This window comes from Scyliorhinus torazame, chromosome 3 (assembly GCF_047496885.1).
Source record: "Scyliorhinus torazame isolate Kashiwa2021f chromosome 3, sScyTor2.1, whole genome shotgun sequence".
Taxonomy (NCBI): Eukaryota; Metazoa; Chordata; class Chondrichthyes; order Carcharhiniformes; family Scyliorhinidae; genus Scyliorhinus; species Scyliorhinus torazame.
In genome coordinates this window covers 43,840,722-43,867,367 of record NC_092709.1, presented here as the reverse complement: position 1 = coordinate 43,867,367, position 26,646 = coordinate 43,840,722, and the positions used below count along the sequence as shown (strand labels likewise).

Genomic DNA, 26,646 nt, shown 5'->3' with positions numbered 1-26,646 from the left:
GTGCTTGCTTTTCCTTCAGTTTGTAATGATCTTCACTGCAGACTCTCAGACAGCAGAAAGAGAGAGAGAGCACAGCTCCTCCTCCTTTGAGGGTCTAGAGGTTTCTGGCAGGAAGAAAAACCACCTGCCTGACTGTCAGGCAGAACATTGTTTCTGGCGAATCCACCAGTTGCCTGTTAGCCAATCGAATCAACTTCCGCCAAGCCAGGTTCCCAAGATTCATTTCAAAATAAAAACCGAGCAACACATCGTCCTGGCCAGCGCTCTTCTGCTTAAAGGCACATTCCGGTTATAGGTCCATGGACCAAAAATAATAAAAATGGGAACAAATTAACAGGAAGGGCTCTCTCCACTGCTAGTTTCCTTTACAGCTATCAAGACATACATTTCACCTGTAAGAGTGCAGCTAACTGAACCTACCATATAATTGAGCATGGATTAATTAAAACAAGCATACAGGAATAACAATGAACCTATCAAAATTAGTATGAAATGTTTCAGGTAATATTCTTTTGATATTGCCACGCAAGAAGCAGTCACATTACAAATCAAAGTATTCTACTGAGAGAGCAGAGTTGTTGCAACTAATCTGATATTTTGCAAATGTGGGTGTTTAAAAAAAGGCTGATGATATTCTACCACATGACAAACATTGTAGATCTTTGCACTGCTCACACCACAATTCCAATTCATTTTCCTCCAATTTCTCCCCCCGGATATAGAACTGTCCTGGAACTTGGTACCTAACCCCAGGGTTCTCAAGCTCAGTGTGCGTATTTTTCCTGCACAGTATGTGTCACTGTATTGTGTGAAAGAATATTTATTTTTATTTAACGTTTCTTGTTCTTATACAGCAGATGAGCAAAAACTCAGCTGTCCCAGTCCAGTATTCTGTTAACCTCACATAATAAAAAACACTCCACTTCTTTTTTTTTTTTTTAAAATATAAATTTACAGTACTCTATTCCCCCCCCCCCCCCCCCCCAATTAAGGGGCAATTTAGCATGGCCAATCCATCTAAACTGCACATCTTTGGGTTGTGGGGGTGAAGCCCTCGCAGACACGGGGAGAATGTGCAAACTCCACACAGACAGTGACCCGGAGCTGGGATTGAACCTGGGTCCTCAGTGCTGTAGGCAGCAGTGCTAACCACTGTGCCGCCCAAAACCACTCCACTTCAAAAGCATCTCATTGAGTGCAACGTTTAAAAGACTGTAGAGTGCTAAATAAATCCAGATTAATTTCCTAGAGCACGGGAGTGGGTGAAACAAGGCCCCGGGGCAGTCAGCAGCATTTAGAAGAACAAGCAAAAAGAGGACCCAGAAGCAATGTGTAATGTAAGTCTACTTGTGACACTACTAAAGATTATATTATACCATTTAGAAAAGCAGGGGAAGAGATGTCCCAGAGGCAGTAACCACCACTTCAAAGAGTGATCCAATCCAATCGACTTTGTGATGCCAGAGCAGTCACGTTCTGGCTGAAATCAAAGTCTGGTATTACAGCAAAACAGATAAGCGATTGGTTGATGAATATCAAAGAACAAAGAAAATTACAGCACAGGAACAGGCCCATCAGCCCTCCAAGCCTGTGCCGACCATGCTGCCCGTCTGAACTAAAACCCTCTAATCTTTCTAGGGACCATATCCCTCTATTCCCATCCTATTCATGTATTTATCAAGACGCCACATAAACGTCACTATCGTATCTGCTTCCACGACCTCTCCCCCGCAGCGAGTTCCAGGCTTCCATCACCCTCTGTGAAAAGCTTGCCTTGTACATCTCCTTTAAACCTTACCCCTCACACCTTAAATCTATGCCCCCTAGTAATTGACTCTTCCACTCTGGGAAAAAGCTTCCGACTATCCACTCTGTTCATGCCCCTTATAATCTTGTAGACTTCTATCAGGTCGCCCCTTAACCTCCTTCGTTCCAGAGAGAACAAACCAAGTTTCTCCAACCTCTCCTCATAGCCAATGCCCTCCATACCAGGGCAACATTCTTTTCTGTACCCTCTCCAAAGCCTCCACATCCTTCTGGTAGTATGGCGACCAGAAATGAACACCATATTCCAAGTGCAGCCTAACTAAGATTCTATAAAGCTGCAACATGACTTGCCAATTTTCAATGCCCCGGCTGATGAAGGCAAGCATGCTGTATGCCTTCTTGACTACCTTCTTCACCTGCATTGCCAACTTCAGTGACCTGTGCACCTGTACACCCAGTACCCTGTCTATCAATAATCTTAAGGGTTCTGCCATTTACTGTATATTTCCCATCTGCATTAGATGCATTACCTCTCACTTGCCCGGATTAAACTCCATCTCCCATCGCTCCGCACAAGGTCCAACTGATCTGTATCCTTCTGTATCCTCCGAATGTCCTCATCGCTATCCGCAATTTCACCACCTTTGTGTCATCCGCAAACTTACTAATCAAATCGGTTACATTTTATTCCAAATCATTTCATAGATTATCATAGAATTTACAGTGCAGAAGGAGGCAACGGCCCCAGCACTGATCCCTGAGGAACGCCATTAGTCACAGTCCTCTATTCAGAAACGCACGCTCCAAATGCTACCCGTTGTCTTCTATGACCAAGCCAGTTCTGTATCCAGCTTGCCAGCTCACCTCTGATCCGGTGACTTCACCTTCTGTACCAGTCTGTCATGAGGGACCTTATCAAAGGCCTTACTGAAGTCAATGTAGACAACATCCACTGCCCTACCCTCAATCATCTTCATCACTTCCTTGAAAAACTCAATCAGGTTAGTGAAAACTCGATCACGTTAGTGCCTTGTGCTTCCATCGCCAAAACCCATGTAATTTGTTACTAATTGTAAGGCTTTATTAGCTGCAGTAAGGTTTACTAGCAGTAGTGAAGGTTATTGGGAACAACAATAAGTTAACACAAAATAAAGATGGCAGGGCAGGTGATAGGTTGCGACTTCAAAACATGGGAGCGAGGAACACCAGGGTGATCCAAGGAAAAAACACATCCGCAGTAATTTTCTGTAGCTTGAGGAGCTTGGGTTCGGAGTCATTGATCTGGAGGCCTAGCTACAAAAACTGCATTACATCAGGGAGGGGAAAAGATATCTGGGCACTTTGTACTAGGAGGCAGTCACACCCCTTAGGACATGATCTTTCTTCTGATTTGGTCAGCGGTCAAAGACATGAGGATGTGACTGCAAGTAGGGCAGTAGAAGTGGAGGAGCCCCTACGTTGTAATTGTCCAACAGGTTCGAGTATCTTGCAGCCTTTATAGATAAAGTAGCTGCTGCAGCATGGATGAGAAAAGTGAACACGGTACCATGATACGGGAAGTCATTCTAACAAGGGGGGTGTGGGGAAGAGCAACAGGAATATAGTGGTAGACGGGGACAGTATAAGCAAGGCGATAGAAACTCTTCTCTGCAGTTGAGAGCAGTGGTCTGTTGACTGCTCGGTGCCATGGCATCTGCTCTGGTCAATGGAGAATGTGCAGAGGGAAGGGGAGTATCCAGTGGTTGTGGTCCAAGTCGGTACTAATGACGTGGGAGATTAAGGCATTACAAGCAGCTGGGATTAAATTAAAAAGCAGAATCTCAACGGTAATGATCTCTGGATTACTTACTGTCTGAGCCACGAGCAAACTGGTGTAGGGTAAATACAATTAGAGATATTAATGCATAGCTCAAAGATTGATGTGCGAAAAATGTGCTTCAACTTATGGGACACTGATGCCAGTACTGAGGGAAGTGTGAGCTGTATCGTTAGGATGTGTTTCACCTGAACCGTGCTAGGATGAGGTTCTGGCATGTCATACAAGGGGGGAGGTAGAGAGGACTTTCAATTAAATAGTTGGGGCATGGGATCAAGTTTGGGAAATGTGAGCAATTAAATAGAGAATACCAATGAAAAAGCACAAGGTAGAAAGGTGCAGAGTGTACAAACCTAAGAGTGCACAAGCAAATAAGGCCAGACCAAGCTAAAGGCTCTGAATGTGGCACTCATAACAAACAGGTGAATTAACAGCACAAATATAAATGAACTGGTATAATCTGATAGTCATACAGAGATATGGCTACAGGATGACAAAGACTGGGACCTGAATATTCAAGGATACATAACATTTAGGAAGGAACAAAGAAAGGGATCACCTTAGTTCTGGAGATCAAGATTCAGTTTGTGGATAGAGACAAAATAGTAAAGATAAGAAGTCACTTGTGGGATAGGTGTAGGCCCCCTAACAGTAACTATGCTGTAGGACAGGGTATACAGGGAGAAATTTAAGTTCTTTTTTAAAAGCAAAACAATGTTTATTCTATGAACTCAAGTTAACCTTTTTATAAACATACAACATCTTAGCAACCATTAATTCAAATACAACCCCCAAAGACTACAACACTAAGTAATTCTTTAAGCTTTCCTTTTAACATCCATACGACTTAAAAACAAAACCTTTAACAGAAGCACATCAGGTTAAAGTCACGACTGAAAACATTTATAATTCGGAATTCACCAAATAATCAAGAGATAGTCTTTTGATGGCAGAGAGAACAGCAGTACAGCTGCTGTGTCTGGCTTTAGCTCCAACACTGAAAACAAAACTAAAATACATCCTGCAGCAAACAGACTAAAACAAAAGTAAAAAGCTGACAGACAGCCCAGCTCCATCCACACTCTGACATCACTGATAAACACCCATTTCTTAAAAGGTACATTTCTTAAACACCCATTTCTTAAAGGTACTCTGACATGACACACTGCAATGAAGTTACTGTGAAAATCCCCTAGTCGCCACATTCCTGTTTGGGTACACAAAGGGAGAATTCAGAATGTCCAATTCACCTAACAAGCATGTCTTTCGGGACTTGTTGGAGGAAACTGGAGCACCCGGAGGAAACCAGTGCAGACTCCACAGAGACAGTGACCCAAGCTGGGAATCGAACCTGGGTCCCTGGCGCTGTGAAGCAACAGTGCTAGGTGGAGGTAAGAAATAACAAGAGGAAGACAACACTGGTGGGGGTAGTTTATAGGCCCCCTAACAGTAGCTATATAATAGGACCGAGAATAAATCAGGAAATAATGATGGCATGTAAAAAAGACAGTATATTAACCATGGGTGACTTTAATCGCCATGTGAATTGAAAAATTAAATTGGCAGAGGTAGCCATGAGGAAGAATTCATAGAGTGTATTCGGGACAGTTTCCCAGAACATGTTGTGGATGCAACCAGGGATCAGGCTATCTTGGATCTGGTAATGTGTAATGAGGCAGATTTAATAAACAATCTCAGTAAAAGATCCCCTAAGAAACAGTGACTATAACATGGTAGAAGTTAGCATTCAGTTTAAGAGCCAGTGAGAAACTGAAGTCCGAAACTGTGTGAATCGTAAATAAGGGTAATTACAAACAAAGGAGGGGAGAGTTGGCTGAAGCGGACTGGGGAAAGAAATTTTGCAGAAAATATTGATCAGCAATGACAGATCTTTGTGAAAGTAGTTCATGATTCACAACAAAGATGTATCCCAGTGCAGGAGGAGGATTCTAGGAAGTATTAAACTGAAAGACAAACATACAATGTGGCAACAATTAGTGGTAAGCCAGAGAATTGAGAAAGTTTTTAAAACCAAAAAAAGAGGACCAGAAAGAAACAGAAGATATAAAGGGTAAATTAGTAAGTAATATAAAAATGGAAGGGCAGCACGGTGGCGTAGTGGTTAGCACAACTGCCTCACGGCGCTGAGGTCCCAGGTTCAATCCCGACCCTGGGTCACTGTCCATGAGGAGTTTACACATTCTCCCAGTGTTTGCATAGGTTTCACCCCCACAACCCAAAGATGTGCAGGGTAGGCCATGCTAGATTGCCCCTTAATTGGAAAAATGAATTGGCTACTCTAAATTTATTTTAAAAAATGGACAGTAAAGAGCGTCTTTAAATCTATAAAAAGGAAGAGGGAGGCTAAAGTGAACATAGGCCCCTTAGAGAATGAGATTGGGGAAATAATAATGGGGAACCAGGTAATGGCAGAGGAGTTAAATAAATACTTTGTGTTAGTTTTCATAGATGATAACACCAACAACATTCCAAAAATACAAAATAAATACAATAACTATCATTAGAGTAAAAGTAGTAGGGCAACTTGTGGGGCTAAAGGCTGATAGATCCCCTGGACCTGATGGGTTGCATCCTAGGATATTACAGGAAGTAGCTAGAGATCGTGGATGCACTGGTAGTAATCTCCCAAGAATCCTTAAATTCTGGAAAACTGACAACTGACCCTTATTCAAAAGGGTAGGAATCAGAAAACGGGTAACTATGGGCCAGTTCGCTCAACATCCGTCACTGGGAAAATGTTGGAGTTCATTATAAGAGATGCAATAGCATAGTATTTAGAAATACACAGTATAATCAAGCGAGTCAACATGGCTTCATGAAGGGGGAATCGTGTTTGACCAATTTATTAGAATTCTTTGAGGTTGCAATGAGCAGCATAGACGAAGGGAAAACAGTAAATGTCATTTACTTGGATTTCCAGAAAGCATTCGATAAGGTACTGCAGAAAAGGCTACTTTGTAAAAGAGCCAATGGTGTTGGGCGTAATAGATTAGCATTGGCTAACTAATAGAAGACAGAGTTGGGATAAGAGGAGAATTTTTAGGATAGCGACCTGTAAGTAGTGGAGTGCCACAAGGATCAGCACTTGGACCACAATTATTTAAAGATATATTAATGACTTGGAGAAGGGAAGTGAATGTACAATTGTCAAGTTTGTAGATGACATGAAAATAGGTGGGAAGACAAGTCATGAGGATGACACAAATGTCTAGATGGAAAAACAGGTTAAGTGAGTGGACAAAACTTGGAAGATAGAATGTAATTGAGGAAAATGTGAAAATGTACTTTGGTATGAAGAATAAAGGAGCTGATTATAATTTAAATGGAGAAAGAATGCCAAAACCAGCATGCAAATTTAGCAGGTAATAGGGAAGGCAAATGGAATGGTGGTCTTTATTCTAAGAGGAATGGAGTATAAAAATAGGGAAGTCTTGCCAAAGCTAGGCACTTGCCAAGGCACTAGTTACATCACCAAGGACCTTTCCTGTTGATTCCCTTTTTTCCACTTTCTTTAGTTTTGCGGTTATCATTTTCTTCCATAGATGCTTAATGGGCATATATATATCTTTAAGTTGAGCAGGGGAAGTGAGGAATTCAAAAGTTACACAAGAGAACACTGTGCTAACCTTCAGACAGCAGAACTCAGACATTTTGGCACCCAAGAGATTGGTGCAACTCGGTTCACGTGGTTGGCGGCCAATGAATTGGCCAAAAGGCCGAGTTCTGGCCGGTAACAGGCGATGATTGGATCCTGCCCAAGTGGAATGTTTTTCCCCCCCCCAGAGAACCAAGGAAGGAAAGTTGGAGCCTTGGATGCTCAAGAAGAAAGAAGCTACTCTCTCCCTCTCCTGAAAAGATGCATAGCTGTACAGAAACCCGACTGAATCTACAGTAAAAATCATTAGACTGAAGCCAGGGACCTCGAACTGAAAGCCTAAAATTGAAGGATGCTGTGCTTGAAGACCACCATCTGAAACAAAGACTCTTATCCTTTTACTTAGTTTACACATCTTTTCCTGTGTTTGTCTGTGTTGTATGTGCAATAGAGGGTGGGACAATTTTAAGTGGGGAATTAAGAAATAGATAATAGTTACCATGTAAACTTAAAGCACATGAGATTGTGGGTAGTGCCTTGAGATGGATAGAAAGCTGGTTAGCAGACAGGACGCAAAGAGTTGGAATAAATGGGTCTTTTTCCGATTGGCAGGCAGTGACTAGTGGGTACCGCAGAAATCTGTGGTAGGGCCCCAACTGTTCACGTTATATATTAATGATTTGGACAAGGAAACTAAATGTATTATGTCAAAATTTGCAGATGGTACAAAGGAGGGTGAGCTGTGAGGAGGATGCAGAGATGTTTCAATGGGATTTGGACAGGCTGAGTGGGCATATGGCAAATGCAGTATAATGTGGATATAGGTGAGGTTATCCGCTTTGGTAGCAAAAATAGGAAGGCAGATTATTTGAATGGGTATAAGTCGGCAGAGAGGTGGATACTCAGCGAGACCTTGGTGTAATTGCACATCAGTCGCTGAAAGTGAGTGTGCAAGTACACCAGGCAGTAAAGACAAATAGTATGTTGGCCTTCATAGCAAGAGGATTTGAGTATAGGAATAGGAATGTTTTACTGCAATTGTATAGCGCATTGGTGAGGCCACATCTGGAGTAGTGTGTTCAGTTTTGGTGTCCTTGTGAGGAAAGATGTTCCTGCTGTGGAAGGAGTGCAGCAAAGGTTTACCGGGCTGATTTCTGGAATGGCAGGACTGTCATACAAGGACAGACTAAATCCGTTAGGATTATATTCATTGGAGTTTGGAAGAGCAAGAGGGGATCTCATAGGAACTTATAAAATTCTAACAGGATTAGTCAAGATAGATTCAGAAAGAATGTTCCCGATGGTGGGGGAGCCCAGAACTAGGGGTCATATTTTGAGGATAAGGGGTAAACCTTTTAGGACTGAGGTGAGGAGAGTGATGAACCTGTGGAATTCACTACCACAGAAAGTAGTTGAGGCCAAAATGTTGTGTAATTTCAAGGTTTTAGATATAGCTCTTGGGGCAAAAGAGATCAAGGGATATGGGGGGTAGGGGACGTGGGGTGTGTGTGTGTGTGTGTGTGAGTGAGGAGATCAGGGTATGGAACTCAGGATCCGCCATGATGATAATGAATGGCAGAGCAGGCTTGAAGGGCTGAATGGCCTACTCCTGCTTCTATTTTCTATGCATATTTCTATCCAAGTTATCCTGTTGTATTTGCTGCATATTTAATCATCGTTGTTATTAATACAATTGTGTTTAAGTTTACAAAGCTGGTGACTGTATTTATTGGGCAACCAAGGACCAAAGACTTTGGGAGTTTTTCTAAGAATTATTTTTTAATTTCAATTTTGTTGCAACTCCGGGTCAAGTGGGGCTAGAATTGCCCGCACACTAGCCCGTGGGCGGTAACACTACGTCTGGAATATTGAGAACAATGTTGGTCCGCTTATTGAAGGAAAGATATACTGGCTTGGAGGCAGTCGAAAGAAGATTCACTTGCTTGATCCCAAGCATGGAGGGATTTTCTTATGAGAGGTTGAGTAGGTGAGGCCTCTACTCATTGGAGGTTAGAAGAATGAGGCACAACATTAGTGAAACATATAGGATCCTCTGGGACTTGACAGGCTGCATGCTGAGACGTTGTTTCCCTTTGTGGGAGAATCTAGGACCAGAGGGAAAATCTCAGGGTAAGGGGCCGCCCATTTAAGACAGAGATTAGGAGAAATTCCTTTTCTCAGAAGGTAGCGAATCTGCGGAATTTTTTTTTACCGCAGAGGGCTGTGTCGTTTAATATTTCAAGGCTGAGATAGACAGATTTTTAATTAGTAAGGGAATCAAGGGTTATGGGGATAAGGCAGGAAAATGAAGTTTAGGATTATATCAGATCAGTCATGGTCTGATTGAAAGCAAAGACTCGATGGGCTGAATGGCCTACTTCTTACACTATATCTTATGGCTAAGGGATCAGCCACTCTTGTAGTTTGTAATATTAGTAGCAAATATTTAAGGAAAAATTTCAAATAGTCAGAAAAGAATACGCATTCCAGTGACAAAGAAAGACTCCAAGGGAAAGACCATCTGTGGCTAACTAAATAAATTAAAGATAGTTATCAAATTAAGGGAAGTGTACAATCCCACAAAGAAGAGTGCCAGGCAGGTCAGAAGATTGGACATAATATAAAGAAAAATGACTAAAAGATTGATAAGAAGGGAGAAATTAGAACACATGAGAAAGCTAGCTAGAAATATAACAGACAGCAATAGGTTCTACAGGTATATAAAAAGAAAAAGAGTAAGTTGGTCATCGAGTGGGGAATTAATCATGGAAAATAAGGATATAAGGATATTTTACATCTGTCTTCATTGAAGATGCAGATAATTGTGAATCAGGTGGTGAAAGGGAGGAACTTTAAAAATTCTAATCACCAGGGAAAGTGTACTCTGAAAATGATGAGAACTAAAAGCGGTCAGTTCCCGATGGACTTCATCCTAGGATCTTGAAAGAGTGACTGCTGAGACAGCAGTTTTAATTCTAACTTTTCAAAATTCCAGAGCTTCTGTAAAGGTTCCATCAGATTTGAAAATAGGGACTGTGACACCTCCATTCGAAAAAGTAAGGAGACACAAATCAGGAAACTGCAGGCCAATTAACTTACCATCGGTCATAGAGAAATTGATGGAATTTATTATTTAAGGTGGTCAAAGCAGGGCAATTAGAAAATCTGATTGCAATCAAGCAGAGTCAACATGATTTTTTGAAAGGGAAATCATGTTTGACTAATTTATTGGAGTTATTTGAAGGAGTAGCAGGCAGCATGGATAAAGGGGAACCTATAGATATACTGAACTTCAGATTTCTAAAAGGTTTTTGACAAGGTGCCACATCACATCATGCAACGCAAGAGCTCATGGTGTAGGGAATAACGTATTAGCATGGATAGAGGATTGATTAGCTGACAGGAAACAGTAGGGATAAACAGATCATTTTCAGATTGGTAAGTTGTAACGTGAAGTGCCGCAGGGATCAGTGCTGGGGTCTGAACTATATACAATTCATATCAATGACTCGGATGAAGGGACCAAATGGATGGGTCGCCGATGACACTAACGTAGTTGTGAAGAGGGTAGAAGGCAGCTACAAAGGGATAGGTTAAGTGAATGGGCAAAAATTTAACAAATGGAGTCTAATGTGGAAAAATGTGAACTCGTCCACTTTTGCAGGAAGAATATAAAAAGCAACATATTATTTAAATAGGGAGTGATTGCAAAATTCTGAGGTACAGAGGGATCTGGGTGCCCTGGCAAACAAATCACCAAGTTAGTATGCAGGTACAATAAGCGATTAGTAAAGCAACTGTAATGTTGTTATCTATTGCAAGGAAAATAAAAGTAGGCACGTTTTGCTACAGTTGCACACAGGGTGGTGCTGAGACCACATCTAGAGTACTATGTACAGTTTTGGTCTCCTTATTTAATAAAGGATGTAAATGCGTTCAGAAAAGTTTCAATCGATTGATGTCTGGGATGGTGGTTTATCTTATGAGGAAAGATTGGAAAAGCTGGGCCTGCATCCATTGGAGTTCAGAAGATTGAGAGATGATCTTATTGAAACATATAAAAGATCCTGAGGAAAGAGTGCTATATATATTTACTGCAGCCCTTTCTTTTTTCTCTTCATCAGTGCCTGTAATTCATAAGCAATTCACTGACTGTGTAGGACTTTGGACTGCCCGGAGACCGTAAAAGAAGTTACAACTGCAACTTGTTCCTTTTTCTCACATTCAATGTTGAAATTAGCATAATGAGTTAACATTTCTGTGACATTTTGAACACATTAAAATGCTAATTCAAGGACGGTACAGTGGTTAGCACTGCTGCCTCACACCGCCGAGGGCCCGGGTCCGATCCTGGTCCCGAGTCACTGTCTGTGAGGAGTTTGCATATTCTCCCTGTGCCCGCGTGGGTCTCACCCCCACAGCCCAAAGATCTGCAGGGTAGGTGGATAGGCCACACTAAATCGCCCCTTAATTGTAAACAATGAACTGGGTACTTTTTTTAAAAAAAGGAATGTTATGGTGCTATGGTGAAGAGGAGGAAGTGGTTTAGGAATGTCATGGACATTTGGACACCTTAAATTTAAAAAAATGCTAATTCAACAATCAAAACATTCTAAAATAATCTCTTCCATTTCTAATTTTTGTGCAATGAAAGCAAACCCTAGAATTCAAAGATCCTGTAACTCAGCAGTCAAACAAGCTCACACCTAAAGTTTACATTAGATTCTTAGGAACAAGATTTTGGTGGTCATGACAACAAACATTTACATTGTGTTCCTTATAATTCTTACGAAACATACAAGTAAGCAAGTGACCTTTCTTCACATGAGCACTTGATACTTCATTCAATTTATTTCCGTGTGCTCATATGAGGCACGATTTAAAGGCCTTGTCATGCTTGAGCAAGAGCACGACATAGCTGTTAGATCGCAGGAGGCGCCAAAATCAGGAACCGCGCCAGGAGCTGATTGGTTTGGGATCTAACTGGCCTGTCCCTGTTGGCGAGAACCAAATCCCGCCACAGCGCAGCGAGAAACCAATAATCACCAATTAAAGCCAATTAATGGGAACAACCCTATCTAACAGCCTCCCGTGACCAAACGTCTCCCCAATGAGTCACGTGGGTGGAGATTAGTGCACCTTTAAAAAAAAACGTGAAGCTGCCAGCATGGCTGCTGTGGGGATCTGAGGTGAGTATTGAGCCCAGAGGCACTGGGGGTGCTGCTCCAGTGCTTTTGGGAGGGGGTGGGGGGCATCTGTGGGGATTGATTGAGTACCCATAACGAGGGCAACTCCAGCCTATCTGTCTCCCAGACCACCCATAACTCCCACTGACTGTGGCAGCCTCTGGCCACGTGGCTGAAGGCTATCGGCTCATAGTAAATTGGCAATCATAGTTAAGTGAGCACTTCATAGCTCGTAAGTGGATTCCCGTGTGTAGGCGTGTGATGTCGCAGCTGGGAGTTATTGCCGAGCATCCCAATCAGATCATGATGTGTGGACACTGCCTGAACATCAGAGGCCTCAACACCACAGACACAGCAGCCAACATCTGAACACTCAGTGGCTGGGCCTCAGCACTGAGGACATTCCCACAATCAGAGGATGGGTGTCTGCACCGGTGAGGCAACCAGCGTGTGCCGAGGTACAGGTTCGGGGGTCCAGGGATGTGCGGGCAGGACAGGTTGGATGGCACCCTGAGAGATGGCAGGGGATGTGAGGAGGGGGGAGGGGAAGCCATGGGGGATTGGAGGATCCCGGGATGGAAGCCGATCGCTGGTTGTCAGTTTCTCACCCCCTCAAATTCCTTATAGATATTACACAAGATGGATGATATCTTTGAACCCGCCGAAGCTGCCCTCGCAGTGCTGGCAGCAGGCAAGGCGGCCAGACACCGGAGAAGGCAGTAGCATCAGCGAGTGCCCGAAACAGTAGTCCACGTGCAGGGCCCCATCCCATACATTGGACCCAGCTGTCCATCAGGCCAGGGAGGGTCCCAGAGGGGGAGGCCGGCGAAAGTCCAAGGTGTAAAGGCAATGCTGGTCCTTCCAACAGATAATGGACTGTGTGCCACAGGAGGCTCCTCCTCAACATGGGGATGGTGCGGCACCTTTGCCATGTCCTTGCAGACTTGGCACCATGTAGAGGATACCCGTTCTCGGTGGTTGTCAAGGTCACCAGGGCCCTGAACTTTTACGCCTCAGGATCATTCCAGGGCTCGAGCAGGGAATTGTGTGGCATTTCACAGGCTACAGCCCACAAGTGCATCCATGAGGTAACAGATGCCCTGTTTGCCCAAGCAGCTTCCTATATAAACTTTGACCTGGACCAGGCCCAACAAGTTGCCAGGGCTGCAGAATTCTGACATCGCCGGGACGCCCCAGGTTCAGTGGCACGCTTGTCGCCTTTTGCGCACCAGGGCATCAGGGAGTGCCCTTCATTAACAGGAAGGAGTACCACTCCCTGTACGTTCAACTCCTGTGCAACCGCCACCTCCGGGATCATGAACGTTGGAGGTACATCCTGGGCAAGTCACCGGCCTCATTGAGGACCACCCCAGGATGGCTGGGAGGCTCTTGGGCGATAAGGACCACCCGCTAGGACCTGGCTAATGACGCCAGTATGGAGGCCCCAATACAACAGGCCCATGCAGCCACCCGGGCAGTCATTGAGCACTGCTCAAAATGCGGCTCCGATGCCTTGGCCTCTCTGGTGGTGCATGCAGTACACCCCACAGAGGGCCGATCGCTTTGTGCAGGTCTGCTGTGCCCACTACAACCTGTCATAGCAGCGGGACGATGTGCTGGAGGAGGAGGGGGAGGAACATGCAGCCACATCCAAGGAGGGTGTGGAGCTGCCAGATCAGGAGGGGCTAGAGGACGAGCCAGGGGAGGAGGATGTGCCTGTGGTGTTGAGGCCTCCGATGTTCAGGCAGTGGCGAGGGTCTGGCATGTCCGGAGGCCCTCATTTTCTGCTGCTTCTCATAGGATGTGGCTTCGTCCATCATCTCACAACCCCCCCTTTCCCACCTACCATCCCAGTTGCCTTATCCCCCACCTGGCCCACATCAGTCTCTTTTGCTGGTGGCACATGCCTCGTCGTGCCACCTTGTTCCAGAGACGGACTCTGAAATGCACCATTGTGGGGTAAAGAGAAACTCAGGGGAGTTGATGCCAGCCATTGCCACCCGTAGGGAGGCTGTGGCTTCGCACCCAGCGCTCTCTTCTCCTGGTTGGTGCCCATAGAATCCTGGGGGTTACTTCAGGATGGGAGGAACGGGGCAACATTGAGTTCCGGATGTATCTGCATCATCTGGCCTGCCAGCCTTGGCAGCTCCCCAATGTTTGCACCATGGTGTCGACGCCCTCAGCAATGCTCCTCGGTGACTAAGACATGCTCTGGAGTGCCCCGGCAAAGTCTACCCGAGACACGTTCCAGGCGATTGGGGCAAGCTCCTCAGCGCCTTGGCAAGGTTCACTTACATCAGGGACATCCCCCAGCAACTGGGACATGCAGTTAAGGACGTCAGCCATGACAGTCACTGACTGAGCAATGCCTTGGACACCACCACATGCTGCCGACATTGTACTCCAGGTTTCCAACTGCGGTCACCACCTTAGCAATGTTGGGCTCGATGTCGCGTATTGCTGGTGTCAGCTCCTGCGCCCGCCGCCTCTCGGCTATGGACCCACTGGAGTGTCGCTGGCATTCCCCTTTGAATGTCATGGCTGCCCCCACTAGCGTCTGCATTAGCTCCGGGATAACCTGATCCTAGCATCTAACAGAGACCCAGCAGACGTCCGACTGCTATCCCCCCGGACGCTTCTGTCTCCACCTGATGTGCATCAGCAACTCTGTGGTGCTCATCAGATTGTGCCCAGAAGCCTGTTTACAACTTCACCCACCAAGGTGCATGTCTCTGCACTGGAGGAGGGTGGGGAAGACAGTCGTGGTGCATTTATGGTGGCTTCCTCGGAGCTCACCTCTTGAGGTGTTCTCTTGGAAGGCAGGGGATCCCCACCCCGGATGGGTCAGCAGCATCAGATGGAGATCCTGCAGGAGAATGGACATGTGGTGAGTGGGAGCGAAGGATCATTACGCCTGGCACAAACAAATCATATGCAACAGGTCATCTGGGAGGGGCCTGTGGTTACTTACCTCTGCTGGGCAGACATTGGTGACCGATTTGTATTCGGCCAGCCTGCTAACCTTCAAGGGTGAGGACTCTGATTTCCAGTCTTTTCCAGCGTGAGGTCCGAGGGGCATCATTAAGTGCCCTAATACCGTTAGATACCAGTGACGGCCTCACCAGGTTGGCCATCGGGAAACACCCGCCTGTTCCTGCTCGCTACCATCCTTAGAAATTTTCTGTTAGATCGCGCCTCTAGTCTCCATAATAGTGACCATGACAACTATTTAAAAAAAAAACATTTTTAGAGTACCCAATTCATTTTTTCCAATAAAGGGACAATTTAGCATGGCCAATCCACCTATCCTGCACATCTTTGGGTTGTGGGGGCGAGACCCACGCAAACACAGGGAGAATGTGAAAACTTCACACAGACAGTGACCCAGAATCAGGATCGAATCTGGGACCTCGGCGCCGCAAGGCAGCAAAGCTAACCACTGCGCCACCGTGCTGCCCACCATGACAACTATTATCGATTGTTGTAAAAACACATCTGGTTCACTAATGTAGGGAATTTAAGGAAGGAAACATGCCTCCCTTACCTGGTCTGGCCTACATGCAACTCAAGACCCACAGCAATGTGGCTGACTCCAAATGACCCCTGGAATGGCCTAGCAAGTCACTTAGTTCAACGGCAAATTAGGGATGGCAACAAATGATGGCCTTGTCAGCAACACCCACATCCCATCAAAGAAAAGGTAAAGATAATATTTTACATCTGCATCCAATAGTGTCAATCAATGGGCCACATTTCAGGAAATCCCTCCCTAACCGCACAGTGGGTGTACCTACACCTGAAGGACTGCAGCGGTTCAAGAGGAAACTCATCACCACCTACTGAAGGGCAGCTAGGGATGGGCAATAAATGCTGGCCTAACCAGCAACACCTTAAATGAACTTTAAAAAAATTAAAAACATTTTTTTTTTACAAAGTTTAAATAATTGGATCAGTTTTAATAATTTGGCAGCTTTAAATAATAGAATCGCTACAGTGCAACAGGAGGCCATTCAGCTCATCCAAAAGAGCACTCAACGCATGCCCATACCCCCACCTGATCCCAACAATCCCTTTACCTAACCTACACCTTTGGACACCAAGGGACAATTTAGCATGGCTAATTCATCTAACATGCACATTTTTGGATTGTGGGAGGAAATTGGAGCACCCGGAGGAAGCCCATGCAGACATGGGGAGAATGTGCAAACTCCACACAGAAAGTCACCCAAGTTATTGAACACGGGTCCCTGGTGCTGTGAGGCAGCAATGCTAACCACTGTGCCACCCTTAAATCACACAATATTAACGAAGGCATTACATTTTTAAGAGACCACACGACATAGTGCTCTCACTACACGTCACAAGAACCCAACCAAAGTTAAAATTATCCAGTCAGTGTTGCCTATGCTACATAAGCATTAATCTAAAACGCAAAGTAGAAACCTTGGTCAAAGTACGGATATGAATGATTAACATGCATACTATATTCTGGAGTGTGGTTTTAATACAAGAGTTTGAATTAAATGGGTGAATGCCTGTGTAAATGTAGCACACGCCCAAATATAATACAAGAGTGTCACTTGTTTAAATATAAATTGTCGACTGGAATTTCTGCCGCAGCTGTTGTGCAAGGTCTTGTGGAAGAAACAGGCACAAATTCAAACTTTCATTTGCAGAATAATAAGTTACAATGCAACTGGCAATGTAATGTCATTGTGATTATTCTCCCATGCATGATAAGGAATTCCAAGTATGATAATTTCCAAATGCAACTCATTGCCAGTGAATCAACGACCAGGACTAAAAGGGTTAAATCGAGGTCAAGTTGCACAGAATTCCCCAGTAAAGATGATGAAGGGGTGATCTATTTGAAGTATTTTAGGATGATGAAGGATTTGATGGGATAGGCAGGGAAACTATTTCCTCTGGTGGAGGAGTCCAGAACAAGGGGCATTACCATAAGGGTGATGCCAGAAGGTACTTCAAACACGGAAAAGTTGAAATGTACATCTTGTCCTGAAAATGTTGAGGCTTTATCAATTAAGAATGTCAAATTTGACAGAGATTTTGGGAAAGAGACTTAAGGTTTAGGGAACCAAAGCGGGTAGATGGAATAAGGACTGCATCAGCCATGATCCAACAGAACAGTAGAACAGGTTTGAGAGGCTGAAAGGCCTAATCTTGCTCTTTAGATCAGATGCCACCAATAATCAGAGGAATTAGTTTTAATTCTGACTAATCTATCTATACATTGGTGAGTATGGAAGCCAACACAGCATTATTGGCAAGCACTCTTTCAGTAAAGCCATATCCTGATAGTTTTCAGCCAAATGCTACTGTGTACTATGTACACAGTGTACTTTTATATCATACCTTGTGTAACAAAATATAACATGGCTGGGTCAAAATCGTGTCAAACATTGGTGCTGTTTTGTTACAGCAATGGAGTTAATGGATGACGGGGTTGTTTTTAATGCAGGAGGCCATTCGGCCCATCGAGTCTGCACCAGCCCTTGGAAAGAGCATCCCACCCAAGCCCACGCCGCCACCCTAGTCAATAACCCCACCTAACCTTTTCTGAACACTAAGGGAAATTTATCATGGCCAATCAACCTAACCTGCACATCTTTGGACTGGTGGGAGGAAACCGGAGCACCCAGAGCACGCAGACACGGGGAGAACGTGCAGACTCTGCACAGACAGTGACCCAAGCCGGGAATCGAATCTGGGACCCTGGAGCTGTGAAGCAGCCGTGCTAACCACTATGCTACCATGCTGCCCTGAGGAAATTTGAGTAGTTACTCATTGGAATTGAGAAGAATGAGAGGCGATCTTATTGAAACATACAAGATTCTGAAGGGGCTTTCCATGGTAAATGCAAAGAGGTTTCCCTCACAGGGGAATCTAGAACTAAGGGGCACAGTTTAAAAATTAAGGGGTCCCCCATTTAAGACAGATTGGGAAGATCTTCATGTTCTGAATCAATTAGATACATAATCTCCACAACATGGTTACCATGAACTCTATGCTCTCTGCTCTCAAATTAACTGTAAGACTGTGGACTGTAGACAGCAATGATCACTGAGCTTTATGTATAATGTTGCATTCTAATAGCAACAACATCTACTTCAAACTCACAGCTACGAACTGTATAATTTTTCTCAGATAGCAGAAATATTACTACCATATGATTCCACAGCCTTCAATGAATCAGTCATATTTACAATCTGATCAACAATACCCAGGGGGAACTGCATTTAATAATTTGCCACTTGGTCAGTGCGTAACTGTTTCAGATACACTAATGCATTAAAAGCAGAGAATTCAGTGGTCCAGCAGGCTGGCTCATATTGAAGACCAGTGGGAGGGTCCTAAACATTCCCACCAATTTCCACAGGGCCTTATTTGGAGCAGAACTTCTGCTTGCTGCAAACATGCAGACAGCAGCTCGAGGGGGGTGGTTGGTGGAGGAGACTAACTCCTGAATCAGCCAATAAAAGCTAACAGCTGCTCCATGAACATAAATGATAATAAGAATGTGATAGCATGAATGAAAAGGCATGGGAGAAACAGAACAATTCAGTAAGGTAGCTATAAATAAAGTTAGAGTAACTCAAAGCTCCAGACCAGTCCCAAAATGTCAAGGGGAGTCCAAACATTCTGACATAATTAGGACTGTAGATAAAAAGCTGGGGAATGGGACTAAGCACAAGTGCTCCATCAAAGAGCTAGCAGACACAATGGACTGAATGTGTCCTTCAATTTCTATGCTTTATGAATTGCCAATGTAACACCACCGCTCAAAAAGAGATCAAAGGTGGACCAGTCATAAAACAGCAACAAAATGAATATTCTGAGAAAGACTTAGATTAATTAAGGGTAATCACCATAGATCAGATCAGTAAAAGATAGTAATGACTGACATACCAGAGTATGTCAAAGAACGATTACAACACAGAAGGGGGCCACTCAAGCCCATCATGTTCATGCTGGTTCTTTGCAAGAGCAATTCAGTTTCAAGCCCTCCTGGCCCTGCAAACTCTCTCTCTTCAGGTGCTTATCCAATTCACTTTTGAAACCACGATTGAATCTGCCTCCACCATACTGTCAGGTAGTACATTCTAGATCCTAACCACTCTCTGTTGAATATTGTTGTTACTCATGATGCTATTGGTTCATTTGCGAATCACTGGTGAACTCTGCTTCTTGGTCTTTCCCCATAAAGGAACATTTTCTCTTCATCTATTTTGTCTGGACTTGGATTTTGAATACTTTTTAAAATATATTTTTTTATTCTCCTTTTTCACATTTTCTCCCAAATTTACACCCAACAATAAATAATAATCAGTAACAAATGCAATGTCAATCCCCATATCAATAACGATCCCATCCTCCCACCAAACATTAGCCCGCATGTTAACATAAACAAATGACAAAAAGGAATCAGGAATCACTCAGTCACCATTAACACACAGTTCCTCTCTCCCCCAACCCTCCCAGTTTGATGTAATCCAATTCTCGAAAGTGCACAATGAATAACGTCCATGAATTGTAGAACCCCTCCATTCAAATTTGACCTTTTCAAGCGTCAAGAATTCCAGCAGGTCCTCCCGCCATGCCAGGGCACAGGGTGGAGTGGTTGCTGACCACCCTAACAGGATCCGCCTGCGGGCGATCAACGAGGCAAAGGCTACAACATCTGCCTCCACACCAGTTTCCAACCCCGGCTGGTCCGACACCCGGAATATGGCCTCCCAAGGGCCCGGGTCCAGATTCACGTGCACCACTTTAGAGATTACCCTAAAAATCTCCTCCCAGTAATCATCCAGCTTTGGACAGGACCAAAATATAGCCCCCCCCCCCCCCCCCGCAACGTTCACACACATCTTCTACCCCCTCAAAGAGCCGGCTCATCCTCACCCTTGTGAGGTGTGCTCTATACACCGCCTTCAGCTGTATCAGCCCCAGCCTCGCATACGAGGTGCAGGCGTTCACCCTCCGGAGCACCTCACACCAGAACCCCTCCTCCATACCCTCTCCCAACCTTTCTCCCACTTTGCCTTGATCCCTTCCAGCAGGGCCTTCACCTCCTCCAAAATAGCCCCGTAAACCGCCAGTGCTACCCCCTCCTCCAGCAATGTGGAAGCCGGCTCTACTGGGAAGCTCTGTATCTCCGTTCTGGCAGTCTCGAACCTGCATGTACCTAAATATTTCCCCCTGCTTGGATCTTGAATACTTATCAAATCTCCTCGCAACCTTCACCTCTTTGAGAACAATCCCAGTTTGTCTAATCTGTTCACAAAACCGCTGTCCCTTATCCTGGGAAACATTTTTGAGAACCATTTCTGTACTCCTCTAAAAGTTTCATACATCTTTCCTAAAGTGCAATGCCTAGAGTTTGATACAATACTCCAACTGTGTCTGACCCAGAGTTTCATCAAGGTTCACTATGACTTATGTGCACTATGCCTCTATTAATGAAGCCCAGGATCCTGAATACCTTTTTAAAACCATCTTCTCAATCTGCTCAGTCACCTTCAATGATTTTGCGTTCACAGGTTGCAAAATACTACCAAGTATTTATAGCAGTCACAGGCCATTCAGCCCACCAGGCCTACAACAGTGTTATGTCCAGACAAGCCTTCTCCTGCCCTACTTTATCAACTTTTGGAGTTAACTTCCTCCCCATCCCCAGATCACCACCTTCCCCGCCCCCAAGCATGTTTTAACTTTTCAGCAAATATTTAATCAGTTTTCAAGCTACAGAAACTTCAAGTCCTCTTGAGCAAGCTGCTCCCCTCTCCAAATGTTTCTGCAGTGGTTTCTCATTTGTTTTAAGAAAGCAATGCAGTGTAAAGCTAGACCATCTTTATCAGTGTGTCCTTGAGTTTCCTTAATAAAAGCAAATTACTGCAGATGCTGGAATCTGAAACGAAAGAGAAAATGCTGGAAAATCTCAGCAGGTCTGGCAGCATCTGTAGGGAGAGAAGAGAGCTAACGTTTCGAGTCCAATGACTCTTTATCAAAGCGGCTTTGACAAAGAGTCATTGAACTCGAAACGTTAGCTCTTTTCTCTCCCTACAGATGCTGCCAGACCTATGATTTTCCAGCATTTTCTCTTTCGTCCCTTGATTTTCCTTTCCTGTTTCATTACCACCTGCTGACCCTCTAACCCCTGGGCAGTCAGAAACCAATCGTCAGTTGGTCTCACTCAGTCTGGTTTCCTTTCTCAGATTCATGAGCAGCACACCTCAGACCGTTGTTCCTCTTTTGTGATCATCCCCATTGGCTTCACCCCTCTGCTCACATAAACGAGATCACAAGTTCGAACAACTGTCTCTACACGTTCCTTATTGTTTCCCATCAAACCACTTCACACTTCTGTATTAAATTTAATCCACCCATCCCACCAGCCTATGAGGTTTATCACTATCCTCCACAATACTCCCAAGTTTAGTGTTATTTGCAAAGTTTGAAAATGTGCCCGGAACCTTTCTCCAGTCCAAAAAACAACTGTTTACCACTTCTCCGGTCAGTTAGCCAATTTCATACCAATGTTGTCATTTTTTCTTTTATTATTTTATTACTACTTTGAAGAAATAATTGAGTGCATTGATAAAGGAAACAACATTTGTTTATCAATTTTGACAAGCCATCAGATAAAAAGCTATCTAGGAGGTTGATAAAACAAAGATGTGTGGTATGTTGAAGGGAATGTGGCTTCCTGGACAGAATCAGGCTCGAGTTCAGAAAACAGAGTAGGTAGGGTTTCTTTATGGAGACAAAAAATAAAACTGGAACAGTGTTCCAACTGCTGGAAATTGGAAATAAAAACAGAAAATGCTGGACATCCCCAGGGCAGCACGGTGGTTAGCACAATTGCTTCACAGCTCCAGGGTCCCAGGTTTGATTCCCGGCTTGGGTCACTGTCTGTACGGAGTCTGCACGTTCTCCCCGTGTGCGCGTGGGTTTCCTCCGGGTGCTCCGGTTTCCTCCCACAGTCCAAAGATATGCAGGTTAGGTGGATTGGTCATGCTAAATTGCCCTTCGTGTCCAAAATTGCCCTTAGTGTTGGGTCGGGTTACTGGGTTATGGGGATAGGGTGGAGGTGTGGGCTTGGGTAGGGTGCTCTTTCAAAAAGAGCCGGTGCAGACTCGATGGGCCGACTGGCCTCCTTCTGCACTGTAAATTCTATGATTCTATGAGTAGGTCTGGCAGCTCTGGTTCGCCACTGATCGCTGCTTAAAAAAAAAAATTGTTTTTTTTTCCAATACTGAGATCTGGACTCAAATTTGGGTAACATTGCCAGAATTTGCAGACGAAACAAAAGAGGCAGAAGTTGGCTACGGAGAGGATTATAAGCAAGTTTACAAAGTCAGACAGATGGATAACATTCAGCTATCTGTGATGAGCGATATACTGGAGGGAAGAGGCAGCATCATTAAAAAGTGAAATAAAGTATAGAAAGAGCACAGTTCTGTAGATTAAATATATAAATCTTATACATCTTGGAGAATGACAAACAGCAGCTAAATATTAGGATTCAGGAGGGTAGATAATGGAAACATTCAAAGTTAGCTTCATCCATATCAAAAATCCACTTTACCATGCACACTACAGCTCAGAAATATAAAGTTGTGTGTAAACCATGGGTGTTTATACCACACTGCTCTGCCATAAGGGTCTTTTAGTAACTTAGAAAAAAAAATAATGAGCCCCTTGGACTCTAAGTGAGTCAACATATGTAAAAGTTAACTTATTCACAAAGCATTTGGAACAAACTTAATGAGCTAGCTGCCCAAACAGAAACAAATGGGTATGATTTAGTGGCAATTGCTGAGACATGGTTACAAGGAGCCCAGGTCTGGGAATTGAATATCCAAAAGGTACTCAGTATTTTGGAAAGATAGACTTAAAAGGGAAAGGAGGTGGTGCAGCTTTGCTGGTGAAGAAGAGGATCAGTGCTCTATGAGAAATGATATTGGCACTGGAGATCAGATGTGGAATCAGTCTAGGTAGAAATAAGAAATAACAAAGGGAAGAAGTCCCTTGTAGGAGTAATCTATAGCTCCCCAAACAGTAGTTTCGCATTGCGGCAGTGTAAACCAGGAAATACTAGGGGCTTGTAAGAAAGGTGCGGCAATTATCATGAGTGATTTTAATATGCACATAGACTGGAGTAATCAAATTGACACGGGTAGCCTCAAGAGAGTTCATTGAATTTATTAGAGATTATTTCTTGGAACAATATCTTGTGGAACTAACCAGGGAGCAGACTACTCTGGATTTGGTATTGTGTAATGAGAAGGGATTAATTGATGACCTCATAGTTAAGGATCCTCTTGGGAATAGTGACCAAAGTATGGTAGAATTCAAAATCAGTTTGGGATGAGACAAGTGGAGTCCCAGATCAGCGTTCTGGAATTAAGCAAAGGTAATTACATAGGCATGAGGACAGATTTGGCCTGGGTAGAATGGGCAGGAAGGCCAAAAGGTATGATAGGTGATGAGCAGCAGCAGTTGCTTCAGACAATTCCTCACAACTAAAATATATTCCAGAGAGAGGAAGACGGCAAGAGGGGTAAAAAAAGACATCCATGGCTAAGCCAGGAGGTTAGGTACATAAAGACAAAGTTAAAGGTATACCATGTTGCAAAGGCCAGTGACAGGTCGGAAGATTGTAAAACATAAACAAAGGGTTACTAAGGTGGTGATAAAAAGAGCCAAGATAAATTATGAAAGAAAACTGGCACAAAGTATCGAAAAGGATAGCAAATGCTTCTGTAAGTACATACAAGGGAAGAGAGTCACTACAGTGAATGTTGGTCCCTTGGAAGATGAAACCGGAGAGTTAACAGTGGGGAACACAGAAATGGCAGAGATGCTAAATCAATATTTTGCCTCAGTTTTCATGGTGGAGGACACTAGTACCACCCCTGCAGGAATGAGTAATTCAGAGGTGATAGAAAGGGTGGAACTTCGAACAATCAGCATCAATAGGGAAACAGTACTCAAAAAACTATTGGAATTGAAGGCAGACAAGTCTTCAGGGCCTGGTGGCCTACATCCAAGGATGTTAGAGGAAGTGACAGGAGGTAGTGGATCTACTGGTTATAATATTCCAAAATTCCCTGGACACGGGAGCAGTTCCAGTGGATTGGAAAAAAGGGAGGGAGGCAGATGTAGGAAACTACAGACCTGTTATTTTAACAACATCTGTTGTTGGGAGCTTGCTAGAATCGATTATATATATTTTTTGATAAACAATTTTAATGAGGTATTTTTTGGCATTGTAAACAGTAGAATTACAGAACGAGAAAACAAAAGGACTGTACAATAAACACAGTGCAATTGCCGCAACCTGTCCCACCCAGATCTGCCTAATTGATCCCCTATACTACATTCCCCTAACACCCCCGCTGAAGTTTAATTCTCCACAAAGTCGTCAATGAATGGTTGCCACCTCCGGGCGAACCCTAACAACGACCCTCTCAAGGCGAACTTGATTTTCTCCAAGCCCAGGAAACTCGCCATGTCTGACAGCCAGGCTTCCGACTTCAGGGGCTTTGGGTCCCTCCCAGCTAGAAGTATCCGTCTCTGGGCTACCAGGGAAGCAAAGGCCAAAATGTCAGCCTCTTTCTCCCCCTGGACTTCTGGGGCCTCTGAAACCACAAACATTGCCACCCCTGGACTCATTGCCACCTTTATGTTCAATACTCGAGACATGACGTCCTCAAACCCCTGCCAATACCTCCTAAGTTTTGGACATGCCCAAAACATCTGGGCATGGTCTGCCGGTCCTCTCAGACACTTTACACGCCTGTCCTCTGCACCGAAGAATCTGCTCATCCGGGACACTGTCATGTGGGCCTGGTGGACGACCTTAAATTGAATCAGGTTGAGCCTGGCACATGTTGCAGTCCCATTAACCCTGCTCAGCGCGTCCGCCCACAGGCCTTCCTCAATCTCCCCTCCCAACTCCTCCTCCCATTTATGCCCCAGCTCCTCGGTCTGCATCTCCTCCGCCCCCATGAGCTCCTTGTAAATATCCAAGACACTTCCCTCCCCCACCCATCCTCCAGACACTACCCTATCTTGAATCCCCCTTAGTGGCAAGAGTGGAAAAGTTGGCACCTGCCTGCGCCAAAAGTCCCACACCTGAATATACCGGAATTCATTCCCCCTCGTCAACACAAACTTGGCCTCCAGCGCGCCCTCTAGCTCCCTTCCAAGAACAAATCTCCCATCCGCTCAATCCCCGCCTTCCGCCATACCCGAAATCCCCCGTCCAACCTCCCCGGGGCAAACCAATGGTTGTCACATATCGGGGACCAAACTGATGCTCCCACGTGCCTCCTCCACTGTCCCCAGATCCAAAGGGCCGCCACCACTACAGGACTGGTGGAGATGCGCGCCGGCGGGAACGGCAGAGGCGTCGTCACCAACGCCCCCAGACTGGTACCCCTACATGAGGCTGCCTCAACCCGTTCCCAAGCCGACCCTCCCCCACTTCCTTATCATGGCTATGTTAGCCGCCCAGTAATAGTTGCTGAAATTTGGCAGTGCAAGCCCCCCTTCGCCCCCCGGTTCCGCTCAAGCATCACTCTCTTCACTCGCGGGGACTTGCCCACCCATACAAAGACCAAAATGGCGAGACACTGGAAGTTAGAATCCATTATTAAGGAAATAATATCAGGCCATTTGGAAAGTCAAAACACAATCCATCAGAGTTGTCATGGTTTTATGAAGGACAAATCATGTCTGACTAATTTGCGAGAGTTCTTTGAAGATGTAACAAGCCAAGTAGATAATGGGGATCCTGTAGATGTAGTATATCTGAATTCTGAAAGGAGTTTGATAAGGTGCTGCACAGAAGCTAATTCACAAGATTAGATCATATGGGGCATGGGGTAATTTATTAGCTTGGATAGAAGACTGGCTGACGGACAGAAGACAGTCGGGATAAATGGTTCATTTTCTGGATGGCAAGAACTAGTGGAGTGCCACAGGGTTCGGACCTTGGGACCCAACTACTTATAGTCTATATTAATGACTTGGATACAGGGATAGAAGGTTCTATACCCAAATTATACACTAAAATAGGTAGGACAGTAAGTCGCAACGAGGAAATAAGAACCTTACAAATGGATATAGACAGGTAGGCAAGATGGGGTTTAACATGGATAAGTATGAGGTCGTCCATTTTGGTCGGAAAAATGGAAAGGAAATTTATCTAAATGGGGAGAGACTTTGGGTTGCTC

General features: G+C 44.5%; 1 protein-coding gene across 1 annotated transcript in view; it reads right to left on the bottom strand.

The window, feature by feature from the left end:
• The window catches only part of nocta (nocturnin a), a 61,675-nt gene that overhangs the window by 21,204 nt on the left and 13,825 nt on the right, over nucleotides 1-26,646 (bottom strand). The window lies entirely within an intron of this gene.